This window comes from Ptiloglossa arizonensis, chromosome 1 (genome assembly GCF_051014685.1).
Source record: "Ptiloglossa arizonensis isolate GNS036 chromosome 1, iyPtiAriz1_principal, whole genome shotgun sequence".
NCBI lineage: Eukaryota > Metazoa > Arthropoda > Insecta > Hymenoptera > Colletidae > Ptiloglossa > Ptiloglossa arizonensis.
In genome coordinates, this window is record NC_135048.1 from 2,691,681 (window position 1) to 2,708,378 (window position 16,698).

At 38.9% G+C, this 16,698-nt stretch overlaps 1 protein-coding gene across 1 annotated transcript in view; it reads right to left on the reverse strand.

Annotated features, from left to right (window-relative positions):
- The window catches only part of LOC143143838 (cytotoxic granule associated RNA binding protein TIA1), an 833,023-nt gene that overhangs the window by 469,192 nt on the left and 347,133 nt on the right, over nucleotides 1-16,698 (reverse strand). The window lies entirely within an intron of this gene.

Genomic DNA, 16,698 nt, shown 5'->3' on the forward strand with positions numbered 1-16,698 from the left:
TGCGTTGTTGCATAAATGGCGGTATGTTCGAGCGAGGAGGGGTCAGCTTATTCACGCTAGCTGAGTTATCACACGCCTGGGATTGCAGTGATTCTCACTGTTCAATATCGTAGTCTTATCCGGCTATGTTAGTTCGTTCGCTGAGGGGATAGCATGTAGCAACCCCTGCCTCTCTCTCGAGGACTCTTAACATAGTAATGTTCGGTCACCGGACTAGTCCAGGCGCGTTCATCTCCCGTGCCGATTCCCCTGTTCTTTTAATTCGCGCAATGCTGAAACTCGAGCAAAACCTTGATTGTCCACGTGTGCACAGCTCGGATTGCAAATGCGGAGAATCTTTCCGAAATATAACGTATGAAACGGAATTGGACGTTATTTGAATAACGCGGTTTCAAATTATTCAGTAATCCCGAGTAAACGAGTTCACGCGATGAACTTTGTTTATTACAAATACGGTGTTCCGTCATTAGGAAGCGTAGCCCTTTCTGGACGAAGAAAAACCTTAAAGTTATCTACAAACATACAACTTGTACAGAAAATATACAGTAATACCAATTAATAAAGGACATTGGAACATTAGAACTTATAATTTCAGGCAGAGAAAAAAATGTATTTTTATTAGAGTACTTATTTGAGTAACTAATGTAGCGAAAATAGACACGTGAGCGAAAAAATGTGCGATAAAATGTATATTCCTTGACGGCCGAAACAATCTAGAAGCTCGTATGCTTGAAACTACTAAATAATTTTCAACGCATTGTCATTTATCTTTCATAGATTTATTTTATTATTTAAATAACTTAAAGTACACATTCGTTTAGACAATTATCCAGAGAAAAGTGATATATCCGGATAACCATTATTCGTTACTCGTAGTGTTCGTCTGCCAAGAATGAAAGTTTGTTCGAACTAAAGTTTATCTCCAAGATCAAAAGAAATGCTGGCTAAGATGACCGATCACGTTTCCTCGGTATCGACGTTGGCACTTTGCTTTGTTGACTTTGCAGCGACAAGGTAACTTTTAAGTTGCAGGTTCCGTTGCAACAGAATAATTTTCCGAGTTTTTATACGTACTTCTACAAAACGAAAGAAAACGATAGGAAACATTTAAATATTTCTATACCTTTCTATACTTTGAATTGTTTTCAATTGTTAAGAGTGCGTAAGAAATAGTTTTATCGTCCGCATAAAAAATGAGCACTTAAGTGTCGATTTACGTTACGCGAATCAATTGTTTTACGCGAATGAACATTCATTCGAAATTGGCGAATAAAAATGTATCTACGTAAAACGTTATTTGTTATTTTAGTTTCTTTCCATTATTCATTATTTTGGTAAAGTGTGCCAACGTCGATTCGAAAGTGAAGATTGTAGCTTGTTCGTGATGCCTTGCTATTATAATAGATCTACGTATGATACTTAACCACTATTTTGATCTATCGTAATAGATCGAAATTTATGCAAGATATATTATTTCTTAAACCACACATACGTATTTACCGTATTCTGTGAACCTTGCATCTGTGAAAAATAAACGTCGCGCATCCTATCGAAGTTTAGTACGTTGGTACCTATTATTCGGTAATAACATTTTGCGTATAATAATATTATATTATTATAAAAATTATCTATCCTTGGTATATTATACGTTAAGTGGCATGTATTAACGATGTAATGAATTATTAATGATAGAAGTGGATACAATGAACGTTTCGTCTGTTATCGCAGCTGTTGAGAGTGTCATTTTGACGACGAAACGTAAATTGATTCGACGTTGTAGCGTATTGTGAACCGTTACGAATACACTAACTCTATTAAAAATTAATGTATTATTAGGAAAAAGAAAGACGAGTCTCGTGTTGAGGGGAATGTAGTACCACGAGTAAGGGTAATGTGGACAGTGCCGAGTAAATTTGCTCGGTCGTAGATCTTACAAAGGCTGACTAAAATGGCTGAAACAATACGAACCGCAATTCCTTCCAGGACTGATCTTTGTTTCTACCTTTCTCCGGTCTATGGAAAAGTTACATTAAAATTGAGGATAGGGGAAAATAGAAGTTAACTATCTTTTATCGATTTATTCCGAGTCTATGAATTACGATCGGTTGTTGCAGTCAAGGTACGTAACTATAGTAAGTGTTAACGGTATAACGATTTGATCATAACAGTTACATTTTAAAATAAAAATTCTTGGTAAATCTCATTTCGATTTCGTATCAATTGGTCGGGATAATATCGATAATTATGGAACTAACGAATTATCTGCATCTCTCTTCTGCATCCCGTTCGTGGATGACAGTTTGCAACACATTTTGCGTCAAAGTTCAGAGCAACGCGATTTGAATATATATACTATGTATTCACAGTAATTCGAAGCGTATTTCGATACGACGTAATTCTACTGTTGGTTAAAATGTTGGGTAACCCAAATGGATCGAGGTGTTGGCGATTATGTTTCCTATCGATGGTAAAATTTAATTGGTAAAATACCATAATTAATGTATAATATAGAATTTTACTCATAAATTTTTCTGTATTAATTCTGTATATAAATTCTCCTGAGTAAAGAGGATCAAACACTCGGGAAAATTAATGATATTTTATTGAGTTGTTCGGAAAGTGATTTCGTTCTCCAAAATGGAGAATATATAATTCAACAAAATGTTTATACACTCTAAAAAAATCGTGTTTCGTTTTCACCAAGAAAACACTAAATGACTTTCCGAACAACCCAATAGATGGCTCTAATGATCAAAAAGTGTACCGTAGGTTCCATTTTGTATTCAAGCAACATCTACTATTTACGTATGGGTAGAATTTATGGGACCATTTGTTGTTTCAAATTAAATATGCATCTACTTACACAGTGATATTTTTCACCGCAATTAAAGGACTTTAAATTAATACGAATTAAAATTGTTTTTTTTTTTTGTGTTTTCATAAGATCGCTACTTTAATTATTAATACTTAACTAGGTAACTTTGGATTTCTTTTACCATGCTTGCGCCTGCTCAAATCGTATATCGTAAAATAACGGTAAATAAAGTACTAAAAATATATGGTAATAAAATATTTCCGTAATGTTAGCGCTACGTCAAATCGTGTTAATGCTACGTAGTTGTAGCAGGAGCAAAAAGTATAAAACTCTATTTGATTGCACGAAAAATGAATAGAAACCTTTATTTAATTAAATTTCGTTGCAAATACGTATGTAACACCTCTCGAAGCTACGTTACTGCTAAAAAATATCGAAAAAATTCTTTGACCGTGTTGGAAGTGAGAGAACATTTACGAAGAATCTATTGACAACGTAAGGTCGCTCTGTAATCGAGGCAAATGCTTCTCCTCTTAGGAAACGTTGGAAAAAATGACTCGAACGTTGGCTCGGCATTTTTCTTCGAACCAATCCGACAGAAACGTACTTGTAAGTAGTGGCTGGTAGCCGTAGCTTCCGGTTGGCACGCGGTGGCACCGTTCCCAAAGCGTACACTGGCCGTAAAAGTCATTTCACCGGTGTGTATTCGGTGTGCACGTGCACGCGTGCCCGACACGTCCGCGGATGAAAATCTCGCGCGCGCATAGGAGCCGCGTGGTTGCATTAACTTGATTAAAACGCGTATTCTTCCATCAACGGATCGCCGGCCCGATGGGCACACGTGAAAATAATCCTTAAAGCCCCGAGTCCGCCGGAATAACGAATTCCTTCGCGCGTTGGTTTCCTTTGTAACGGTCGCGGATAAAAATTGCACGGAGATCCGATTGTTTCCAGCGCAGGCATAGCGGTCTGATTGGAAAACATAATAATCACCGTGTCCGTTCGTATCTGTAATTACCCGCGAACGCGGTTCACAATCTGCTAATGCTTTCTTCGCCCGTGTAATCACACGCGCCCGCGCAACGTTATAAGCAATATACTAATTGCGCGAGTTTCGGTATCCACGAGTACACCAGCCAGAGGGGTGTAACGATGGTGAACGGTGGGGTGGGGTGGGGGACGAGCGTTATTCGTTTCCAAGTTGAGAGCCGGCTGACATTTCGACGGTATTAAAAATCAACATTTGTCGCACCGCCTCGGACTCCTCTATCCAATCTCCCGTTACCGGGAGAGTTCGCTTCGATCGGTCGAAAAATCACAGCCGTTCAATTTGGGAGCGGAGAACGGTGCAAGGGGGGCACCGACACGGCGCGAGCGAGTTCGAAAGTGGAGCACTCGCTACACAACCGGGGACGAAATTTTCTATTTTCCGGCTAACAGCCGCCACCGCCACCACCGCCACTGCCGTCGCTACCACCGGATTCGACTAACAAATTTCGAACGATAAATTGTGCCACCGCGTAAAATCTGAGGGGCTCGAACGACAATATCGAGCGTCAATGTTGAGAGCTAAGTGACGCAAACCTCGGGGGCAGATCCGCGTATCCTCGTGTCTATTAGCCGATATATGAGGGTAGCGCGCGCGGTCCGATCTCGTAGATACCCTCCCGGCTCGGGAGGTTTACCGATTCCCTCGTCAACCGTGCACCAACCCGCAAATGCCATCCGCAGTGCTTTCGCCGTGCAACGCTACCACGAATCACCGTTACATTACGGGGGGTCGGCGAGGACCATGCCGGGACGTGTGCGCGAACTTCGGTTTCGGTACAACGCCGAGGACAAAGAGAATGCACAATGCACTTGTCTGTCGGGCCCGATCCTATTCTCTCGGTCCATCGAGCCGATCGTGTCGTCAGTTAAACGCGGGTATTTCGTCAATGTGAGTGGCAGTAGACACCTGTGCTCCTCCCTCGTTGGTTTACAATTCGGGACGCATAGAGCTCCGATTGGGGTTCCACCTTTTTCTTACATCTTCGATCAGGGAGAAGACGCGATAGCTGTAGGAATGCACACCGGTCACACGTATTCGTTCAATTTCTTCGTTGTTACTCGATACGATCACCATCTAGCGGGGAATACGCGAAACGATCGGGTAACGATAAGTATAGAAATCGACGGTTCGTAATTTTCTTCCGCGTGAAACATTCCTTCTGTAAACATTTCGAAGTATACGGTACGGTCGATATAATTTACGACTTGTAAATGGCTTGTAAATACGTAACAACGCGTAGTTCCTTCCTCGATGTTTACGTTTCCATGAAAATAAGTCTGTGGCGGTGCTACCCACGCTTGCCACCAGAGGGAAACTGACCACCGATCGTTTCCAGCAAGTTCCCGTATTTGTTCCGATCGGTATATATACGGTCTCTTGCCGATCTACCAATGTCCCGGCGTATAAGGCAGGGCCTGCTAGGTTGCCTTACCGATGAGTCCACGAGCAGGCCCGATGCAACGCTATCCCTTCTTCTTTCCGCCAAAAGAATAATAGTCCATTGTGTGGTATCGGAATTTTCCGTGCCCACTTAGGCCTGCTTCTCGAGTGCAGCCCTAGAAAAGGCACATTAAGTGCGAACAGGCCTGCGTTAAGGTAACCATTTGGCGCCGATCTATAGCTAGGTTTCTTGGAAGGCACGAGCGATTCTTTACAGGGAGTCGTTGCAAGGCGACCGAGCGTAGGAATGCGCGAGAGTGAAAGGAATTAAAAAAAAATTGCGTGTGGTCAGGAGAAAATGAGAAGAGTGTTTGGAAAGTACTGAGATGGGCGAACGTGACCAGAGATGTCTGTGAAGTGAGAGAGATTCGAGGATTAGAATAAAAGGGAAATGAATGCGTGTAAGGAATTATAGGGTGCGAAAGAAGCGTGTTTGGGACATTAAGAGTACGACAAGAGACTTGAAAAGAAGACGTAGTAAGAAAGGAGAGTTGAAAAAATGCAATAAGATGAAGAGAGTTGTAAAGACGCAGGCGACGAAGACGGTAACGACGCGTGTCGAGGACACTAAGCAAAAATTAGTTTAATTTTGTATACAATCGATCGATCTATCTTTAGTGTAAAGAGAAACTTATTGTAATACCACGTCTTACTATAATACTAATATATACACACACACACACATATCCACTATCACCACCACAACAATTGTAGAACATTTTATAACGTTATTATCATAATTCTTAAATCTCACAGTCATAAGGTTTTTTGATTCTCGGTGTACGGATCCTTCGGTAACACGAAAGATACATAGGTCAAAATTACCTTACGCCGAATAATTCCGCCATTCACCAGTGAACTTTGGAAACTGAAAATAAAACCACTGTACGAAATTTAGGAAAATATGAAATTACCATTTAAACCGAATCAATTTGTTCCGGTGGATTTAGATTCTTCCAGCTTTGCATTTGCCCGCTGGTCTAGAAAATTCGTTCACATATTACTTAAAACGTTGTGCACCGAATCGGCCTAGAATGATCCATTTAAAACGACGTTACATCAGTAGCGTATTCCCAAGGTTTTCCTAAGCGCGAAACATCGTCGCGGCGTGCATCGCTACCGAACTAATGACAGACGGGTGTGCCATCTATGGCAGTCGCAAGATCGAATAAAAAGTTTATACGCGAGAGGGAACTAATGACGCGAATTAGGAGGAAATATTTATATCCGCTACGAGAAACGAGCACCGCGCGAGTTGCCCGCTTCGCAACACAAACGTTTACATTATTCCCACGTACCTACGTTAATAAAGAAACACGACTCGCGAAATATCCTGGCCTCTCGCGAGTCATTAAATTTAAGTACCACGTCGGGGGAAAAAAGTCAAACCCGCGAACGAGAAAGCGGGCGACAAGATCCATATACACGAAAACACGAGACGGTGGGAGTGTGAACGGGAACCGGAACGAGGAGAGAAAGAAGGAGCGCGACGGGCTTGAAGTGGATGTAACTGGGATGGTAGGTGCGAGAGAAAACGAGAGTCGCGAGAAAGACAGCTTGTGTTTTGTTAATAACGATAACAGCTCCAGTAATGCATATAAACAGCAAAGGCGTGTGGCTTATGGTCTAACGGTAAACGCTTTGCCGGAGATAAACGGAATACGGGAGTGGGACTCGCGGTGTAACCCCTTTGTGCCGAAAAGCCCCGTAAATACTGGCACGATTATCCCCTGGCGCGATTCATAATGCAGGAAAAACGATGCGCGATTACGCAGTCTACCAGCCACGCTCAATCCGGTCCTACACCACGACCTTCCAATCCGCTTACATTCTCCCTCTTTGTCTATCGTTCCGTTCTTCGCCACCCCTCCCATCCTTCTCCGTCGTCGCTTTCGCTTCTTTTGCAACCCTTCCCGTCGGTGATCGTACCATGAAAATGGAACACGGATTCCCTCTTTTTCACGTGAGTTTCTTTCCGCGAATTCGTTCTTCGAAATGGATGTAATAATATCATCGTACTCCGTGGAACACGTTGAACCGGGCATGTCGAACTCATTTTGACCCGAGGGCCAATTTGCACTTTAGCACCGTGTCGCGAGCCGCGCGGATGTACAATAATTACGATCGACATATTTTTAGGACATTTCACGGTTGTATCGACACCGGTCCTCGCATTGTCGCGCCGCGAGCGAACACGCGTACAAGCGAAAAGGAAATAACAGTTTGCCGAAGAACAATTTCTTATTTATAAAACCGCACAGGCCCGTCGAAATAAAATTGCTTTCAATCGGTACTGTTGTTTCATTTCCGTTTTTCGAAGATTCTTCTCTTTTCAATTAAGATCTAAATGTACATTTCGATATCGTTAGATCTTAGTCGTATTAGAACATTTCAGCTTTCAAATAGCAGCCAAAACACTACAGCCGCTGAACAACAAGTGCCATTTATGTACCAACCTTCGAATGGTACAAACCTTCCTTGTTGTTATTAAACGCACTTATCGAACAGTATTTTTCTTGGGTGAATGTAAAATTAACAACATTTTGCCTTTCAGTTTTAACATCATAGATTTCTGATCATACACGCAGCGTACACTGGACAAATTAGACATACATACTTAGAATAGCTTACACGAGGGCGAATTATCTCTATTGCAATGCACAGAATCGTTCACGGAATGTCTCGTGCTTCCAAAGGTATTCGATGTGTTTCTAATTATACTACAATGGACAGTGTTTCTAAACTATTTGGTCAAACTTTTGACCAAAAAGTCTATACTGTATTTTGCACGGTAAATTCTCGACAAAAGTCACAAAGTTGTCTCGTCGGAGGCTTTTAACGAACATAATAATTGGTATTGTTACGAAGAGGATTAAAATTGGAGGGGGACACAGTCGAATATTTTCTCTATCGAGTCGAAGAATCAAATTCTTGCCGCTCTACGATGCTTACCGTGAAAAGATTTGAAAGCATAAAAGTCCGAAAGATTCCTCTCCACCTGAACGTAACCTTCGAAATCTCCTCTCATTACGTTCAAGCTATCCCGTGGCTCTGCATACGATATACTATCACCTTAGGATAATATTCCTATCCGTAGTGAATTTCCCGAGCATGCATTACGAGCGCTCATAAACGTCCGCGGTTCTAAAGTTGCAGTCCAGCGGCTGGAACTAACCTGGAACTTGTACATCCAAGCGTACCTTTCGTATACATGAAACGCGTTCCAGTCGATATATCGTTCAGATTCTCGGTCAAAAGTATGCTAAACTCTGATGGTGTGGCAGTGACTACGTCTCGGTATCTAGAATTACAACGTCAAGTGAAACTATTAGTTGTAAGAAGCTTGCTTCGCGCACTCGAACGCAAGCGTCCGAGTTTATCCGTATCGTTCCACAGATGTCTTTTTACGCGACTACGGTGTTTCGGAGTATTGTAAATATTAGAATCAAAGATCGAGGTTACGATGCAAACGCCTGGAACACGTTATTCCCGAGAAACATCTGGAGATAATGTTTATGAATCAATCGACTCGAGCAAGGATACGAGAAGCTAAAGGTTACTTTATTTTCTCAAAACTCCCACTTTCCTGCTGACCGTGTAACGTTCTAATGTCCCACTCCGTCTTTACTTCTATATACCTATAAACCCAGGACGCGGTATGCGCAGCTAGTGGTTCAAGCAGATGTGCAACCCTTGGACCCTGTATTCCTGCAACCTCTGCATGGCTGACCTGGACATCGTTCCACGGTAAACATTACGGCCGATAAATTGCTAACCGTAACACCGTCTGCTCAACGTGATTTATATTTAAGTAATTTACACACGTTCAAACGTAGCGATAAAAAGAAGAGTCCAAAACTTTAGTAGGTTCACAGTATTGATCTTAATTAAGGGAGGAGGACAAAATGCTTAATCAATATGGTCCTAAAGTCAATCCTGACGACGTGGAATATACAAAAGTTCGTTTCACAATTGTTACGAATGTTCGACGAGTCGGACCTATTGTATAATAGGTTTGCGTGTACCGCGTAACTTTAAACCAATATACATACTTCCCGAATCAATTTCTCCGTACACGTTTGATGTGTTGCGAAGAGAATAAAAGCTGATAAATACAAAAGCAGATCTACATCGAAATCATTGATTTTAGGACCTAGGTTAATTTCAGCTTTCTCTTTTTGCTCCCCTTAGCGAGTAGTACGAGCTACTAAAGTCTTAGACAAGCGTACGCTAGAATTGGAAATAAATTATTCTCGTTGTCGCGAAGGGTCACTAGCAACAACCCAGAATCGTATTGCGACATGTTCCATACTCAGTTGTACACGATTTTATTCCGTTTTATGATCAGTAATCGGTTATATTCTGGTCACAAACCAAACGAAATCGAGGAAGAAAACGAGAGAATAATTTTAGAGCACAAAGATGGACTCTAAGGCTGTTTACTATACTCACACTATAAACGTCGAGACTACGAGTCATTGAATAATTTATATTCGACTAGTTGAGAACTTACGAGATTAAGGATTCTTTGAAAAATTTCTAACGATGGAGATGTCGTCGACCTTATTAGATTCTTATTGTAATCATAGAAGAGACGCCCGTCTTTGACTCTCTTTCGGAAAAGATCTCTTATAAATACCCGTAATTTTTTCTTTTCTTTTTCCACGTTATCCGTCACCTTGCGCCTTTTCAGTCGCCGTAAGATATAATACCCGATCGGTCTTAAAGTCGTTGTCGGTGAGACTATATTACCAGAAATACATTAAGATTAATTCTACGACGGTGCTGCTCATCAATTTCTTTTATTCGGACGCGCCATTTGCGAAACCATTAGACCGGAGGAAATTGGCTGCAACTTATGACCATCTTTCGGTGTACCACATATTATACGATCCGGGGTAACGCAGATTTGTCCATCCAAAAGTGTACCATGAGCTACAGCAAACTAAAGTAAGCTTGTACGATATACGTACACTTGGTTCTCGGTACACCGTAGGGGTCGCAGTTGCAGGATGCGCAGGTGTACGGATATGCCAGAGTTTTCTAACATTCTCTCGCAGAAAAGTAAAACAACCGTGTGCCTTCGCCGCCTTGGTATTCCTCGTCTCGGTTGTAACCGCAACGCGTACAGGGGTATCTACTCTTCTCCGTAGATGGGGAATGCGATCGCGGGAAGGAAAACTTGGTGGGGGGTAGGAAAAAGTGTGCTCACCCCATTCAACGACCGTGCAGTAGTTCCCGGCCATATTTACACAGAGAATAGGGGAGGAGCGTTTTAGTTTTGCATTTGTCCGCGGGGAGGTATAGCGCGGCTTCGAAAGAGGATCGTGGAGAGTGCACGGGGGTGAAAGGAGGATTCGAGAAGTATGGGAGGGTGGAAGCAAACCAGCAATGGAAAAGCCGGCGGGAAGAACGACGAGAGATACAGGACTACCATCTAACCGCTTCGGATAGTATATGGTGAAGAGGGGCAAGAGGGGCCGCTCGGGACAGAGAAGAGAACGACATGGGTGAAGGACGGTGAAGGGGTGGTAGGATCGGGTCCCATGTGCCTGTCACGGTTTTACAAGTCTATAAAAAGAGGAATTTCAGACTGAGTTAAATATTGCTGCCGCCCCTCACTGAATTTCAAACACGCACACGCGTTCATTGCTCGCTATACATGTGTAATGGGAGAGCGACACACGTGTTCAGCTTTTCGGCTTCCTGGCAGGTACAGTGGACACTAAAAGGTAGGGAATCTTCCTCCGTTATTTACGCGATTATTAATTGACGGTGTTTCGAGTTCTCTACACTCGGTGCAACCTTCGGAGGATCGGTAACCTGTATCAATAACGAAGGTAGACGTAAGATTTAGAAAAAATTATTTCCGTTCGAAGTGTTAGATTGCTTACCGACCCACACTGACGCTCGATAGTCCGAAGTAATCTATTATTACCACCAATTGTTATGAGTTTTGTAAATTTCTGTTTTGTACTCAAAGTTCAGAGAAATTAGCTGTAAATATTTCGTCGAGTGTGATTGCAAACGAAAGATAACGGTATAAAATTTGTATATAATTTATTAAATTTGTTAGAATCCACATCTCATTTTCATGTAGTTTTATTTCGTTTAACGGGAATACCTCGGTTTTAGAATATGTTTTACTATTTCTCTGTCTAATTTACAACAGAGAATTGTTCGATCGAGATCAGTCAAGCAATCTTTCGTAAGAATCTTTACAATTTTTAAATAATCTCTGCAAAATATATCAGTTGTATAATATTTTATCCTATTGTTAGATGATATTATATATCTATATACTTTGCAGCTAAGTTTAAAAGCAACTAATCGAAATGGTATTTACATTTTAAATCAATGATTTTTAAAGAAATAGCGATAAATAATAAATATTTTGAAAGTGATTTGTAGTATACATCAAAACCTACTTAATAACATTTGTAAAGAACATTCTAATTGTCGAAATGTAGCATTTGCTTAATATTATAGGAAAATGTTCGAAAATTTTTGTTCTTCTTCCAAAAAAATTCCAATCCAAAAGAAATCAGACGAAAAGAAATGATAATAAATTCTTATTTTCTGTTCAAATTAAAACATATTAAGGAAAAGAAAATATGCTAACGCACTAGGATTGAAATCTAGATTGGACGATTACGAAACTTCGACTGCAGCCGTTGAACCACAGTTTCGCTTGCTACAATCGTAATGTTGTTATGGGTACTTGTCGAACCAACAGGCGAAACACAATCTTTATTGACCAACAACTCGTAAACTATTGAGTATTTTAGCAAATAGCCGCACACGATAAAGCATGTTTCGATTCTCTATTTACCTACATACGTAGTACACAAGTTTCATTAAAATCGATGCATTGTACCACATCAGGTGGTCCCCTAGTCAGGCTTATTGAAATAAATATTATTGTAACTATAGGAAAATTTCTTTTTCAAACGTGTATTTATCTTACAGACGAGGAAGTTATTTACCAACTTTGTGAACTATACAATATTCTCGTATACTATAAAATATTAAAATATACTTTGGGGGAGTATGTAATGTCATTTGTACTGTGATATGAAAAGGAAAAATAACTACTGTAAGCTATTCTCGATAATATATTTTTTAGTATACTTCATTTTATATGGATGGCATTACTTCAGGTGCATGGAAAGTTGATGATGTACAAATAATATTGTTATCAATGCTTCCGGAATAATAATTCATTACAATAAGTACGTCTGCAACTATTTAAAAAGGTAATTAAGTAAATGAAAAGCCAGAATAAATTCCATTTCTCCGGTTAATTAACAGTATTTGTTGCATGTTTGTTTTAAAATCAAATGGACTCTTTGAGTTTCGATAGACTGTTTGGTACGTGTTCGAACCAAGAAGTGAAGTATAATGTAGTTAAATGTAATTAAATATTTTCTACCTCTTGTGCGTATATAACATGCAAAAATTAAATGAAACAAAACGAAGCAAGCATAAAAACGTATGAGATGAAATCTCTTTTCCATAAACAATTTTCGTAAAAAAAAATATATAATTACGTTATGGTCGTAAAAGATATTTCCATTTTTCGATTATCATTTTTGCATCTCTGGTTCACACACGTTTCAAGAACTCGATAATGCCCTGAAAATGTCCACTAACTTTCTATATTGAGTATTTCGGTCGTTTTTACATCATACAGATTGCATACAGAAATACATAAACTCATCTCTAGTGCTTCTTAGTGTGTTGCAAATAATGCATTAATAAAAAATGTCATATTCGTCACGATCTAGGAACTTCAACAGTGAAAGGAGAAATTGCTAACTAATAGTGAACAACATACGCCTTAAGAATAATAAGAATCTACTTGAAGTACACTTGTTGGATACGAGTGATGAATCATCACTAATAATAGCAACAGATCGAACAAAATATCCATTTAATCACGTCGAAAGATTTACTCAAAAACACGGAAACTTCTACGTATACCGATATTCTGCTTGCCACACCATTTTACTGAAAAGAGTTCTGTAGCCATTGCTGGATGAGTACCGTACAAAAGAATTTAATCGTTCGATGCAGTAGATAATAATAAAATTAAAAGAAAAAAATATTTTATATCCACATAATGCATAATTGCACATACTATAGTTGAGCAGAATTAAATGCTTGTTCTAGGTCTCGTCATAAAAATGTTAATCTCATAAAGTGCGATTTTTATTTTTACAATTCGCCAGCTCACATCCTTGAGACACAAAAAGCAGATTTCTGTAGGTGTGTATGCGGGTTTACTCGAAGAGGCGAGAAATAGAGCAGTGAAGTATCCAAGCGGTATGGTAGGGGATACCGTTCAATGGCTTTGAGCGGCCAATTGAAAGTTTTCCTGTAATTCAGGAAACCACCAGAAAAAAAATCTATTGTCGATCTCCCAATAACATTCTGGAGAAAATAATTGAAATTTTTGAATTAGAAGTAAATCATTTTTGAAAACAAAGCCAGTAATAAGTGTAAGCTGAAACATTCCTAACGTTCAATTTTAGATTCTGAATTGTAGCAAATAATTATTTCACGAGCTAAATAAGCGATTGAACAAACTTCGCGGCAACCAGCAGTTTCGATCGAATAAAAATTTAATTTTTCAAAAATTTCTAACATTGGACGATAACAGCTTTTAATCATTTGCGAAAGTAGACACTTTTGACGACACGAATCCGATTGCGTGAAACGCAAGGGATAAAGTGAAGCTATTTGTCAAGGCTATTCCTCCGACATATGTCAAAGGGTATTTGCGCCCAAGTAGTACAGAGCAGCAGTGTTTACTTTTTTACTTTTCTCTTCTTTTTCATAAGTAAAAGCAGCTAAAGTCCCAGAAAAGAAGTACTTATGTCAGGTTCACTGGTTTGCAGCTATCTCTCTCTTGAAATAAAGAAACAAAAAGAGCTTCGCAAGTGACAAACGCTTAATCTTTGTACACTGTTTGGGCCAATTTGACCGATATTTGGCATTAAATAACTTTTTGACAAAATATTTGATTCGTACGAATTTTACTGATTTGTATCAGCATTTCTTGAAGAATGCACCAGGAAAAAGAAAGTGCATTTAATGTTGTCCTATACGAGATATTCAAGGAACTAAAAATATATTACTCGTTAGTAGAAATATACGTACACAAATACATCATGTCCTGTAATTCATGGAATCTACTTCAAGGTTGAATTTCTTGGACTCTTTTTTATCCAATTCATGATGAAAAGAACAAAAAATCCAATAAATTCGTTTATCTACTATTTAACCTTGTTTTCGAGTTACAGCGAGTTTTATGTTATATTAATTCTTCCGACAAACTAAACAAGAACAAGTGATTCCATTCGTCTCTTTATAAACAATGCTCGATCTGTATGACATTGCTAACTATGCTGTAAACACTCTATAACGTTTCATCAATCATTTCAGGTTGTACCGATGGTACCCAATCGCTTCACTAGAGAGGAGTATTGAACTTTTATAACATTCATCATCCTGGTGACTACTCCATGCTGTTATACAACGAAGGCATCAACAACAATTTAAAGCGAATGTGTGTTTAGAAATGATAGACGATATCGGTTCTGTTTCTGTTGATGGAAGATTAATAAGAAATTAAGGTTATCATTGACTTGTGTTTATTTCCTAAACACAAATGTTAGAAACTCCTCCGATAATATATGTGCCGTACGTAGTGGTTTATGGACTTTTCGCTCCAGCCGAGTAGCTTGACAAATAATGTGGACATACGATTTCCTAACAAATGGATAAGTCGTGCAGGTCCTATTACCTAGACTGCTCGCTCACGGATACAAATCCGCTCAATTTTTATTTATAAGATCATGTAAACTTTATTGATTGCAAAACGTCCATTGACAATATTAAAATATCACCTGTATGTGGTGAAATGATAAGAAAATCTATAACATAATATGATGTTAACAGGCTTTATTTGTGATCCAAGGTGATAATTCTGAGCCTCTCTTGCAAAGGTAAGCAGATAAAAGTCAATGGAATACAAATTCTCCATATCTCAGAAATATTTTGAAATTGATCATGTAAACTGGAAATTAGTCACATCATTCTTTTTAAGAGCTAATTCCATTCCCAAAGTGAATCTTACATTTCGATCGGCACTGTATATATATATATAAATGTACATAGAGGCTAATTGACCACACTTTGAATGGTAATAAAATTTCCAAACGTAAGTTATGGTGTTTGAGTTTTGTTATAAAGAAAGCAACAAGAATTTCTACAGCAGCTCTGTAATAAAAATTTACATGGTGTACGGTGACCATAAGTTTACGGGTGTTTTGTTAAAGATAAAGATTAAAAGTATCACATCGAAACGTTTGTACCATGCTTTTAAGTTAGACTCACTTTTGCATTTGAATAAGTCAGGTTCCAAGGTGACTTGTAATAATTAATTTTATTCAATTCTCTGGAACTAGACTTCAATAGAAACACGCCTGAAACTCTTGAAAGGATCCGAGGATCATGAATAAAATGTTTAGAGGCTTCCGTTCCTTTATTAAAGCTCTCATTCAGTTTTTGTACTCAATTCACCTCTAAAAGTACACATCCATTTGTTAAATTTTGTACAATTATGCTGCCTTTATTATTTCACGAATTCTTTTTTCTTCGCATTTCAATCTGCATAATTTGAGATCGTCTCATTTGTTTTCTGTTCAGTAAATAAATGAAATTGACAACAATTATTAAAAAATGATTTTGTTCTTATACAACATGCCTTGCTGGCAACAGATATTTTCTCTGATATTTAGAATACTTTAAAAGTATTGGAACAACAAAGGATTAAATTCTATATAGTTCTGTCACTCAACTCAGCGGCAAGCTGATTATATATTGAACACAGGGGACTTGTTACACGATGGGATTCCAAAACTATGGTTAACTCAATTTACTATATGAAGAAGTTAAAGTGGTTGAGAGAAATAGAAAAATAAAACGCGCGGGCTTTAAACGTGTGATGTGTAATTTTAGACAATAATATCATCGAAGCTTATTTCATCGATGAAACGTTAACTGATACCAATCTCTGTGGAAAGTAAATAGAGTACACCGAGAGTGTAAGCGGGACAGAATATCCAACGAGCGAGTCTCGCGTTACATTTCGAAATTTCACGCGCCTTGGTGAGCTAACCAGAGATACACGATACAAGATTTTAAACTTCTCATTCTATCTCTGTGAAAATATGTATCAAATCAATAGATCGAGAAGATTCATTTGTTGAAAGTAAGTTCAATCGTAACCTTATTCAAATCTTATTTACGGGATTTTGAATTTTGATCTTTATTTACGGGATTATTAAAAACTATCCGATTGAAGTCACGTTTGAACTTGTTTTCA